The sequence below is a fragment of the Triturus cristatus genome, chromosome 10 (genome assembly GCF_964204655.1).
Source record: "Triturus cristatus chromosome 10, aTriCri1.1, whole genome shotgun sequence".
Taxonomy (NCBI): Eukaryota; Metazoa; Chordata; class Amphibia; order Caudata; family Salamandridae; genus Triturus; species Triturus cristatus.
In genome coordinates, this window is record NC_140593.1 from 540,392,774 (window position 1) to 540,406,423 (window position 13,650).

At 43.9% G+C, this 13,650-nt stretch overlaps 1 protein-coding gene across 1 annotated transcript in view; it reads right to left on the reverse strand.

Moving 5' to 3' along the window:
* NUB1 (negative regulator of ubiquitin like proteins 1) overlaps positions 1 to 11,297 on the reverse strand; it is a 260,190-nt gene extending 248,893 nt beyond the window's left edge. The window contains exon 1 of the mRNA XM_085632023.1: positions 11,171 to 11,297. The gene's annotated coding sequence lies outside the window, so the exon portion shown is untranslated. The remainder of the gene's footprint in view (positions 1 to 11,170) is intronic.
* Positions 11,298 to 13,650: the final 2,353 nt, after the last annotated feature.

Here is a 13,650-nt window from a genome sequence, read left to right on the forward strand (position 1 = left end):
CATGTGATTACTCTGAGATCGAGACCTACTACCACTACTTTAAATAAGCCTTGACCTCTCAATGTAGATACATTTGGAGAAGCAAGTGTACAAGAGCAGTAACTTGCTTACCCTGTTGCAGCTTAGTAATACCCAAGGTCCTAAGACACTCCTGTTAGTAGACAAAACCCATCATTGTTACAGCTGAGTAAACACCAGCTGCCATTGGGCAACGGCATCAGATTGAGTCACATGGATTAGCTCTGCAGAGGTCTCCATCTGTCAAGGGGGAAGAGTACTCAGCCCTTGTCGATGGCCCTTTATTTCTAAGCTTTCCTTGCAGGGGAGTGGTAATCAGATGTTGGCTATAGTTTTGAGAGCAGGAGAAGTGGCTTGAAAAGTAATATTTTGTTAAGGCTCTCTGCCCTCCTCTATGATATCATAGGCAGAATCTTCCATTCAGAACCCGCCCCAAACTTCACACTGCGCATTACACATCAAAAGGTTTGTCATGTTCATATATGCCTTTAACAGACCCTCCCCAAATTAATCACGCTCTTAGATTTGGCTTAGTCCTTTGTTTTTATCACTGGGTTCTTTGATCATGCTTTCCTTAATAATTCAGAACCTAAAATTTTCTCTGACAATTCAATTGTGATGCAATAGACTTGTGACACGTTTGTGACTTTATGCCACTTACTGTATCATTTCATGTAGGATATTCGAAAGGCTCGGATCTGGTTCAACCCTCCCTATGAATTTCCAGTCTTGCATAGCTCTCTACCTCTCATGCAGCGTGAATGCCAGAGAAAAGCTGCATCACAGAAGGAGTAAAACACAATGCAGGTTTATAAATCTGTTTAGCGTAATAAATGCTAATAAAGAAAAATGTGAGTACCTGCCTGTTTGGCTTAAGTTGAAATCCAGGTAACTCTTGCATGTATGGCCAGTTTCTTGGCGCACATAGCCTTGGCTGCAGTGCACAGAGATGTTACATTGCCGCACACAAAGGAAATAATTTAGATGGAACATTGGTCATGACCCAAAAAGAAAATTACAGTACCCCCCACACCATAACAAATAGCACATTACCATGTAGGAGGATGTCACTTTAAATAAAGCCAGTCTATTTGCTTTGTCAAGGATACCACATACAAATACCAAAGACTCATGTTAAAAAAACACCTCTTTATCACTGAAATGAGTAACCATGTTTTACATGCAATCATTTGAATTGCAATATGTATCACAAATCACTATCAGCAATATGCTCGAATAAAGCATTGTTAAATAACATTACATGTGGCTGTGTCTTTCTTTAATCACTTTAGACCACATAACATGCTGTCATAGGACAAACGACTAGAGGGCCCTGCACTCCCTTGCTGTAGAACAAAAGTTCTAGCCTTAGGAGAGCTTGAAACTTTAGTTTAACAGCTGTGCGTGGAGGGGGAGGGGGGGGGGGGGGGGAGGTCACAGATTCCGTAACACTGGAGACTTATGGTCACCTTTCATACTCCTTTGGGGAGGGGGCTGCTACATTCCTGCTGCCCACCATAACTCTTTTAAGCATTGGTGGTGCCCCTGCCCTCCTGGGGCCAACACAGGGAAAAAAGCTCCCTCCTTAGAGCATGCATACTTAATAAGTGACTTTGGCCAATCGATTTTTGGGTGCGAGGACCTTCGCGCCCCATGTCTTCTTTTCTTTTTGCTTCTTCATTTTTGTTCCCAGCAGACACCCAGGTGTTTTTTGTGTTAGGGGCAGTATGGTGAACCCAATTCCGGCCAGCACTGCTATTGCCAGTACAAGAGAAGGCTGTGTTCTCCCTATCCGCTTTGTGCAGATAGGGTGTTGATGTTGCTATGGACACCCTTTCCCCCCACAGACACAGTCAGGGGGAGGAGGAGGGGTGAGTGCACCGTCATTGACAAGGTATGGGGACGGGGAGAGTGGAGGAGGCAGCACTCTCCCTTCCTTCTGTTGCTTCGGAGTACCAGGGATGGGGTTTCGGGCCCACTCCTTTACCACACCATCTTTTAGTGTCTTCAGGGCCCCACTTGTGCATACAACAGTCCAGGGATGGGGCCCCCGGGCCTAACAGAACTCTAGGGACAGGACCCCACACATACCCCCTCCTGGTTCATAAATAATTAAAAATGCTTGTGCTGACCCCCAGGTCCTGGCCCACCCTGAGGATATTTTGGAAACTTGCGGTAGAGCCTCACACACTCCTCCGCATGAGCTGGGGGATCAAAGGTTAAAACATTTCCCCTTAGACATCTCGGGCACCACTGGGCAGATCTGTGTGATCCTGGACTCATCTTGCTCCTGGTGACAACCAACAATTACCTGGAGTCTTACCAGCTGTGATCCTGGCCTCTAAAGTTGCACACTTTGCAGTGAGCTTGTACCATTCTCTCCCTGCACCAGCTTTTGTCGCTGGTGCTTCTTGCATTCTGCTGGGGTACAGAAGTCCATATCTTCTCACAACTGGTCCTTAGGAGGGGCAAGGGAGGCTGCCTCACTGGCTCTGGAGAGACCAACTGGTCCTGAGATCAGCTGTAGGCAGAGTCCGTAGTCCATTATGTCATCATAGGACTTGTCCTTCCAGCTATCTGTGGTGTTGCAGATGTCCAATTACAATGTCCAACTCTTCTGTCTCTCCATTCTGCATTAACTTTTAAGTGGTGGTGGACAGTTCTAGATGCAGGAACCCCTGGCCATCCTCTGGTACCACATCACCCCTCCACCCCTGTCCCAACACTCCTGCACCACATGCTGGGAAAATCAAAGATGGCACTATCAAATGTTTTCTTCGCACATCTGCCCTGGAGAATTCAGGGTCTACCCTAGCTCACATCAATACCAAGGACTTTCCCAAAACAAATTCAAAGTTGAGCCCCCTCCTGCGCTGGTCCCAGTTTCCTGGGATTCCTCCTTTGTTCAGTAGGCCTAAGCTGTCCCAACCCTGGTACAGTGTGGCAGCAAATTAACTGGTGCACACTTTCTTCCCCAGCCCTTCCTCCTCAGGAGCTAAGTAAAGCACTGTTAATTGTTCTTTTTGTGTGGGGAGGCCTTTGTTTCCTCTGCTGGGGACCAGAGTAATTAACTTCATAGAGCAAGATCTCAAAAGTGCTGGAATCTGATCCTAAGCAGAAACCTTGAAATATGACATTTCTGGACGACCCATAAGGTGCACATGTAGGTTCTTGGGACTTGCACATTCAAATTTGGTGTACATGTTTCACCCCAGTTGGACACCTCTCTGGACTTTGTAGGCTTAGAGAAACAAAACTGCAAATTAAGACAGATTGCCCCCATGTGCATAATACAGTTACACTGCAGATAAACCAGTAGACACTCCTACCCACTAATATCATAAGGCTTACGCCAGGTCAACATCTAATCTTTCAGAGTCCCCTCTTGTGCCAAGCTACCTGTGTTCAATTACTGGGCTGCACACAATGGTAGCCTCACATGTACAGTCCTCACACATGTGCATGTGTAACCAGCCCAGTGCCTGTTAGTCTAGCTGTGTCGCAGCAGCCTGATCTTAAAAGGCGAACACTGGAGGTAACCGTGAAGTCCAATTACCATGTGATTACTGTGGGTGAGACCCAAGAGACCCAACCACAGTTAAAAGCATAAAAACCGAGAGTTCAAAAAAGGAAAAATTAGGTTGGATTAAATAGGCAGAACCCATTTCGCTACAACCTCAAACTTGCAGTAAGGGACATCTAATGCGACTTGTGAGACGAGGGAACCAACTCATGAATTAATAAAAAAAAGAAAGATACAAAAATGCACTAGGGGGTTTTAACATCCAGGGCCCCTTGCACAATCAAGCAGCTGGGACGGAATCTTCTGTGGGTGAAAAATATCCCTCCTTCACAACTTAAAGGTCACAAAATGGTGACGGGGGAGGATTTTACATTGCCTCGCCCATCACCCCTGGAGGGGGCTGATAACGCAACTCCCCTGCCCAAGGTAAAGAGTATAATACCTTGGCCTGCATGGTTAGTGCCACACTTTTTCGAAGTCCCCAGCCCTCACTAAAGAGCTGTTGAGTTTTCACACCCACAGCTTCCTAAGAAGCGCTCTGCTTCACTACCCAATGGAGGCTGGTAATAATTTGTGTGACTCAATCACAATTCGTTGCTTAGCCAAGCCACAATTGGAATTGAAAGGGCACCTCTACACTGTGTCTCTATTTCCCCCTCCACCTCTCTGTATCATAAAGATATGCTACTAAACGTCAAGTAAGCTGTCAGCTCCGGCTAGCCCACTCATCAAGCACTCACTAACCTGTCAAAGAACACTCCTGTTTCCCATGGTTGGTGGTGCTCAATTTCTCCATCCACTCCACTTGAACAATTGGTCGACCAGCGAAATAAGCTGATGGTTCCCACTGGCTGAGAGTCATAAATGTCAACAGTAAAAAACATAAGCCAAAATGAATGCTTTTACCTATCAACTCCTTGAGGGAGCAAAAACAAGGAGAAGGAAATGAGGTGTAAAAGAGGGCAAGGGGAAAATTAGCGGGAGAAGGAAATGAGAGGGGGTGTAAACAAAGCGTTTTGAGAAGCAGGAGTACAGTGTGAGAGTGAGCACAGGAGTCTGCGGCTGGACCAAAAGAAGCGGATGTCCTTGTATGTTGACTGTAAAGGAGCCATGACCTAACTATGTGGGATAATATATTTTTTTATAACTAGGGAATTTGTTGAAACCTTTTACCTTACTGTATAATAAGGGGGCACCCAATATTCCAAACGCATCTGGGTAAAGCAACAATCACAGAAAACAGAGTGATGCGAAGGAACAGATCAAAATGATATTTCTCTCAAAAAATATGAAGGATACCACAAATTACTCCTTCACAACAAGTTACTTATATATTGAAATAAATCATCTATTAGTCATATCATTGTTTGGACACAGTTTCACTTGATAAATCTCTTTATCAACATATCAAATACAATTTCAGATATTCATTTCGAAGAAGGGAAAAACCAAAAACATACAAAACAAAGGACATTTAATCCATTCCTTATTCCCCTACAAAAAATAATAGATGTAACCACTATTATCATGAACATTCCATTGTTTAAAGAGGCCCCATGGATTAGTACTAGGGGGAAGAAACAATTACACCCCTATCGCAATATATTAGTACTATGTATATCTTGATTCAACAAAAAAATTTAAATTCTTCCGGGGCTCTTAGTATTAAACAGTAGTCGACGCGTTTCAGCCCAACTTGCTTGTGGGCCTCATCAGGACTAGGGTATATAAGGATATATCTCCTGGAACAACATCTACAATGTAAACACAAATTTTTTTTTACAATATGTACAACTATCTATATATGTACATACAATGTATACAAAATCTAAAAGATATGTAGAACCTCTCTGGGGGTGGCAGTACCATAGGGTCACCAGTTATCACCAACTATAAAGTTCAAAATAATATATAGAAAGAAAACAACCACCAAGAAAGTCCTAACACCCGTGCAGTGAAATCTCATAGCTATCAGGAAAGCTCCTAATGAAACCAACAAAAATGCCAACCAAGAAAGTAGTGTACTATATACAGGTACGTGGGGACACCGACTACAAAGCACTCAGATTACCAAATCCGCAGCAATCCAAGCAGTCTAATTCTAAAGCAGTCATATATCCATGGCGAGAAGATGGTTCTGAATAGACAAATCTAAATTGAAAAAACGGAGGACTAAATCAGATCTCTTATAAAATTGTAACAGAAAATACTATGAAGACACGCTAAAAAAGCGAGAACTAAAATCTTACCTATTGGGCAAAAGCCTGTGGGGTCAAATTCAATGCGCGCAGGGCTAATAACTCCTGTCGCCGCAAAATCGTCTGTTCATATTTTACAATCTATCGGGGAAGGAAGGAGAAGTGACAGGCTATGAGTACAGGACGACAAGTGAAACGCGGGCCTACCCTGATTCTGAAAGAGAGCCATAGACTCCGTAGCAGGTTGCAGCTTGAAAAATTTGCAGTCTCCCGCTGGCAATCCAACTCTCCGTGCGGTTCCAGATTGGAATCACGGAACCGAAAAACGCGAGAGTTTAAATACTAAAAATGGAGGGCAGACTAGTAGGACGCCAATCCGGGGTCTAACGTGTCTCATGATAGACATAGAAAAAAGAAAATGAAAACTAGGAACATCGCATCCTTACCCCAAAAGAAATTCAAAAATTACGCATTGATTTCGGGCCAGGGCAATGCCAGAAAAATATTATTGCATTAATCAGGAAAATCACACAAATAAAAATCGGGAAAACACCTGATGTAAAATGCACTGCCACCCCGTACAATATTACTGAATGACAAAATAACGGCTATACAAGCATCATCAATGGTGTCAAATAAAATTCCCATGTGGGAATTTCCTTATATGTAACATTTATTACGACTCACAGTATCAAAAACCCAAATACACACAAACACGTGTATTCGTGATGCAGAAAACAATGAGACTTGAAAGAGGCAGGTTACAGAATACCAGCATAAAGGCAGATATCGGTAATATTAGGGATCTTGAATCAGTGACCACATTTCGTCCCTATCATTAAGGCCTAGTGTCGCTCTATGGTACTTCTCTATGAGTCTTGCCTCTGCTCTATTCAGTTTCATTTGGAGAATGTCTTTATTCGAATCTTGTAGAACCAGCAATACAGACCAATGCAAATCATTTTCTGTATGGTTGTGTGAGAGAAAATGTTGGACCAAGGGAGCTCCCTGCGTCCCACATTTAATCCTGGACTTGTGTTGCAAGATCCGTTTTTTAGCAGTCTGAGTCGTTTGTCCAATGTAAAACTTTTCACATGGGCAATTAACACAATATATGATATTACTTGTGTTACAATTTGAAAAAACTCTCTGTTCGTGATTGAATCCATTGATGACTATGTGCTTCGAATCACTAGTCATTTTACACGCAACACAGTTTTGACATCTAAAATGTCCTACCACTGGTGGAAGACTTAGAAGGCCCCTAAGGTCTTTTCTTGGAAGATCAGTAGTTCTTGCAGCCCGCACCAGGTGTTGTCTGATGTTTCTGCCTTTCTTAAATGCAAACAATGGCTTCTGAATGTCTAGAGTATCAATGAGCTTCCAATTCGATAGAATTATCTTTTTGATCTTGTTAGCTTTTGGACCATATGTCAGAACACATGTGAGGGGTGATTTATCTTCGTGTTGTTTAGGGGTAAGTAAGTCTTCACGTGGTGTATACCATGCTCTTTTAAGAGCTGTCTTGGTCAATTTTTTGGGATAACCTCGCATAATTAACTTATTTTTTAGAATTTCAGCAAAAGAAAAATAGTCCTCTTTATTCGAGCAATTCCTCCGAATACGGAGGAATTGCCCATATGGCAGATTTTCTTTCAAAGTGCGTGGATGTCCACTGGTAAAGTGGAACAAGGTGTTCCGATAGGTGGGTTTTGTATATAGGCTGACTTTCAATTGACCATTCTGGTGTTGTACAAGGACGTCTAAAAAATTGATCTTATCTTTGTCTTTGGAGATCGTGAATTTAAGCTCCAATGTTCTAACATTCAGCCAACTATGAAAGTCTGCCAATTCGGACTCGTCGCCACCCCAAATCATAAAAATGTCATCGATATAGCGACACCAAAAACAAACCCGAGATTTGAAAGGGTTGGTGTCGCTATAGATCCACTTTTTCTCAAACTCATCCATAACCAAATTGGCTATCTCTGGTGAGAAGCAACAGCCCATGGCCACTCCCATTATTTGGAGGTACAAAACATCTTTGAACTTAAAAAAATTGTTTTTTAAACATAAAGTAGCAAGCGAGATTAAGAAATCGCCAATACATCTGTACCTTATAACTGTCCAGCTTACGTAACACGTAAACTCAGTATCTTATGCAAACTCAGAAACACCAAAAAGAAACACGGATCTGCTACTTGAAATTCTCAAAATGAAGAAACAAACAAAAAGAACACTCAACCATCCTGCTTAAGGGCAGCACTCAGACTCTGCAATAACAACCTAAGTGACTGAGGACAGCCCTTTCATATATATTCTACAAGAAAGAAACAAAGAACTTGAAGCTAACTGATAAAATATCCCCATACATTGACTCTACAGTTCTGAACTATAATTGCTAGCTCAAACCTTTTCAATCTGATAGGCTTTACAAACAACAAAATAGACCTCTTGCCAACAACCCGAAAACTTGAGCTAAATAAAAGGTATCCCATTCCCTGGGATTCTCATCATGTTTGCGCCACTCCACCACATCAACGCCTGCTTTTCGATCTTAGTCCAAATACCCATCTCTACGGTCATATCCACATACATATGGTTTTCTATCAAGGACAGTACTTACCAGGCTGTTAAAGTTATTTGTATAGTTTATGGATGTGTTTTTTTCTGCCTTTGGTAACCAATAAGAATCAAACCCACATTCTCATGATTTTCTGTAAAAGAACATAAGTTTTCCTTTGCAAATATTTTCCTTTATTGAATTGCCACTTACAAAGTGTGTTGCTTCTACCAAGTGTAAACAACTCAGACCTCAACATGTGGCCCGACTATAAAAATCTTAACAATAAATAAAGGTATATTGGACCTGCAGAGACGTGCTGGCATTGTCACTCCAAAAGCCCAACACATCACCTGAGAAGTTCTGGATTGCCATGTGCAATTTAAATAATACCTATCACCTCTCCTTCATTTGAAAGGAATCGCCCTCTTTTTGTTGATATTTGACGACAAAAAACAAAACAACATGACTATACAGTCATCAATACTGTCACGGTCTTTGCAAACGTGCACCACACTCCTAAAATTCTTCTTCCTAATGGGATCAGTACCACACATTTACAAGTTATACAAATACATTTTAGTGCTGGTGTTCGCCTCACACTAAAATGAGTTAGTCATGTATAATTGAATGAATGAGTGAAACATATTTGTTATAGCGCAACAGCTACTCAAAAAGAGTGTCATGGCGCCGACAGAAACATGTGGCAGGGAGATGGAATACATAGCTAAGTTTTAAAAAGCCACATTCTCAAGAGTTTCTTGAAAACTGAGAGTTCTGAGACGGCTCGCAGAGTAACAGGGAGTCTGTTCCAAGCCTGTGCCCCCAGGAAACCAATTGACCTGCCACCCATCTGGGCCAAGCATACTTTGGGGGTACAGGCAAGGTCAGAGGAGGAAGATCTTAGAGACCATGCTGAAGTATAGCGGTTAACTCGTTTGCTAACGTAGCTTGCTCTTTTTCCATGAAGGGCCTTGAAAAAGACAGCAAGGGCTTTGAATATGATCCTTTCTTTCAATCGCAGCCAATGGAGGGATTTAAGAAGGGTAGACATATGAGACCTTGGTTTGGGTCTAAGGATCGCCCTGGCCGCGGCGATTTGCACTACTTGCAGGCACTGTGTAAGGCAGCTGGGAAGGCCCAGATACGACATATTTGCGTAGTCCAGTCTTGACGTCACTAAGGCCTGGACCACTATTTTCCTAGTCTCTATTGTCAGAAGTGGAAGAATTTTTTTTTAGCATACGCAAAATGCCGAAACAGTTGTCAACCAGAGTTTGGACCTGCGACTTCATGGAAAGGGTAAGTTATTTTTGTGTGATGAGGAACTCCAGCTCTGTGGGGTTATGCAAACGTCAGTAATCATCAGGGTCACTGGAATTATGCGATTGTGTGACTGTGGCTTTTTAGGCATAATTATAGTTGTGCTTAATTTGCCACATAAACCATCACCTGCTGCATAATCTGCAGAATTTAACAAAAAATAGTTTCTACCTCAAACAGTTCAAAAGTTACTGAAAACGCAACAACACGTGTTACTGCACAGTGAAAGGACCTTTGCAAAGGTTGACTGGTCATCTTTCTGTTGCTTATTTCTATGTTTGGGTGTTAAACTGGTACTAAGGAGGTGCAATCCGTGCACAGACAGTGTTAACAAATGTAATGATGACAAAATAATGAAGTGTTACTATCAGAAAAAATGCTGCATTATTTGGCTTTTCTTGCTGCATAATTTAATCAACCCTGTTGCATAATTTGTCCCTCTCCTGCTGCATAATTCCAGTGGCCCTGGTCATCATGTGCTTGCAGCACTGCCCTAGGCCTAGCAGTTACAAGCCAGGCCCAGGTTGAAGGGAGGTGTCTACCTGCTAGGGAAATCGACCTGGGTCCGGCTATGTTGTTTACTTTGTAATTAAATGTCAATAATTCTTCTTAAATGTCACTAATTCTTCTCTGACTGGCCTTAAAGTCTGTTTGTTTTCCACGCTACCAGTAAAGTGTGACTCAAGGTGGAGAAGTTTGGTCGAGCTGCAGCCGAGAGAGGGAACCGAGTCCACTCTTACTTTTCTGGTAAGTTCAGGTTATAAGTGGGTGTTCCTGAAAGAGCACAATTAGGAGCTCTGGAGCAGAGGACCAAGGCAGTGAGGGCTTCTCACAGCACCTATTGGTGGCTTGTTAAGGTGTTTAGAGCACATGTTCATCCAACAAGTGGACTCTCTAAAAAGGGCTTCAACGCATTGTTGGGGCAGAAAGCGCTATATAAGTGAAATTACATTTACTACAACTGCCAAATTTTCCAGGTCTATTAGTGCCATTCTCCTCCAGGCCAGTTTTCTCCTTGAGTTACGGGACTTATAATCCTGTTTTACAATGTAATATACAAGACTACAAGTCATACAATCAAAGAAGAAACCTGGACAGGAGTTGCACATCACGCATGGACCTAGGAAACTTGCCAGTGTCTGGATACTGTAACAGAAAACTTACAGAGAGGCACTCAAATACATGTCATTGCCTTAATTTACACACAAGGTGTCAGACATTTGACAGAAGTATGCCAGTCATACGCCAAATTAAACCATACAAATGTGACATATAAGCAATATGAATCATGGCAGGTACCTCTTAAATATCGTTCTTTATCAGTCTTCACAAGCCAATAGATGTTGACATGTCTCTAAAAACGCATCATCCCTGTTGAGAAGCGCTTAAAGAGTCCCTAATAAAAAATATTACGGTCCTATGGTAAGTGCAGGGATTAAATGTTAACATACTGCATGTTTGCTAAGTGCAGAGGCGATACTGTGTAACTGAAGATATTTCAGTATTTTAAAAATTACATGATGATCTACTACAAGCACATTTTACCTGCGGTAGCCACTTCTCCACTACATACAAAAATCACCGATGAATTCAGCCTGTCTGGTTCCCGTTGTTTTTCTTTTAGTGGATTATGTTTTCCTGCATTTCAGAACTTCCGGGTCGCCCAACAGCCAATCCACTGGTCGAGCATATCTTTGCTGTAGACAGGCAGTGGGAAGAACTCTCAATGTGTGTAAACTGACCTAGAATTGGAGTATCCACAGCCAATCCTAGCGCGCTGGATAAAAATCGGCGTGCTCATTAGCTAGTAAATCCGCACGTGCCTCTGCTGTAAATAAACACATTATCGCGCTGTTGCTTCCGCTCATGATTAGAGGGGAGGGACAAGTGAGGAGACACTTTAGAGCAGGGAAACCCCAGTAAGCCGACAGTTAAAATCAGGGCAAACCCTAAGCGGCGAGAGTAGCGAGAATCGGACCCCTGTTACGCGGATCTGCTGTAAGGTCATTGAATCATTTGAATTCAAATGGACATTAGGGTGCCGAGGATCACACGCTCGTACTATGTGTCTCAAGTCAGTAGGCTTTGACTGTATCGGCGTCTGGTGCACAGTATTAGCCCTGTGTTTTGAATAACAACTTTGTCTAGGGCTGCGCACTTACAAAGAGAACTTTCAGGGTACACCCTATTTATTTATGCGTTTTTATACAGCTCAGACATAATTACCCAGAGGTGCCCGAGCGCTTTACAAATAGAGCGAAGAACATTACCTGAGAAATTAAGACGAGTAACAGGGTAATAGGTGACAATACATATAGCTACTGTAGTGTCCTGTTGGACAGGTGTTAGTGTCTCAGCAGACACTGAATTGGTTAGCCACTCCCTTGGGGGAGTGGACAGACACACACCCACCCCTCATAGACGTCACAAGTGACATGGGCCTGTCAATAAAAGGACACGGGTGCACATGCTCGTGGCTAGTTCCAGTACCATAGTATCGTGTCCGTGTGGTGCTTTACCCAGCATGTGGGCCTAGGGCCCAAGACACAACAATGGCGACGAGGGCGGGTCGGACCCCGCGATTGCTAATCCTCCTAAGGGGAATGTCAACCCTTGTCTCGGGTACCCCCTACACCCGTCACCAGTGCAACAGCTCATCAAAGCCGTACCAAGAGGAAGATCCCCACCAAATGTATGGCCCGCGGCGCTAGGAACACTGCTGTTGCCTGCATATGAACCTACAGCCTGCTAGCTGAAGCCACTCTTTCCTGCACCTACGGCAGTCGTCGTCCTCACCGGCTCTGCGGTGGGCGAGAGAGCCTTGTGAAAGGGAGGAGTCCCGAAGCCAGCACCACAGCCAAGGTGTCTTCATGCTGCCAACACTTTCTGCAAGAGATACGGACCCCTACCATGCTCCGGCAGGGCCTGCATTGATGAAGGGCAGCACTGTGTTTCGAAGTGCTTGCACTCTGTCGTCCGACACAGTGAGAGACTGCCCTGCCTGGAGGTGAGGAAAGCGCTGCTTGGCCCTGCCATGTTCAGCACGAATGCCACCCCTTAGAGCACATTGAACTGGGGTCGGCAAGTAAAAAGGTCCACAGAACTACAAAGGCAGCCATAGCATACCCCCCACGTCAAGCTATCACCCATTAACCTGCAGGTAGCGGCTGCTACAGGGACCGAGGGAGAAAGGATAAGCTGTTTTTCCGCATTGGCGCTGCGTTAACACCCGCACCAGCGCGGCACCGAGAGCCCCGCACCGGCGTCTGCAAACCAGCATTGCCCGCAATCTGACTGCCTGCCCGCCGCCGTGGTGCAAGAAGACGGGGTACGCATTGGCATTAAAAGAAGCTAACAGTAGCGGCCAGCAGTGGGAGAAGAGTGCGCCATAGGAGGCCTTCCGGCTGCCACTCCTGCTGAGAAAGGACAGCCTCCCGCAATTACAGCGCCACCTAACTCTGCAACACCGCACCAGCCAGGGCGTCTGCTGCCTCAATAGGATACTCTTGCCACCTCTGCAATAAATACACAGCCTGCATGTGAGCCCTCGCGGGGCCCACAGTCATAGAAAGCCTGCTGTGGCCGGTAAAAGAAACAAGCATTGACATAGCCAATAGGTTTCGCCTTTGGGACCTTATAAGTGTTTAGCCATGCAACAGTTGATGTTGTTGCACAAAGGATATTGTGCTGCATACCTAAATACTTATAAGGCCCCAAAGGCGATACCTATTGGCTATGCCAATGCTTGTTTCCCTTTCTAGTCATAGTGACTTGTTAGTCTGAGCAGCTTGACCAATCCCTTGCTAATCGTCAAGTTGCCCGCCAATGTATTGCAGTGGATTAATCCCTTAAATAGATGTTGAAAATAGAAATTTGCTTCAGGTGTCCTGCTGAAGGACAGAGAATACATCATCCCCAGTCCGAATTTCTGCTGTGAGCTGAAGTAATATCACCAGCCACAGTCCACAACACTGCAAAAAGGGCCGGAGAGATACTACCATATCATAGCCCATAGCTATCATGCG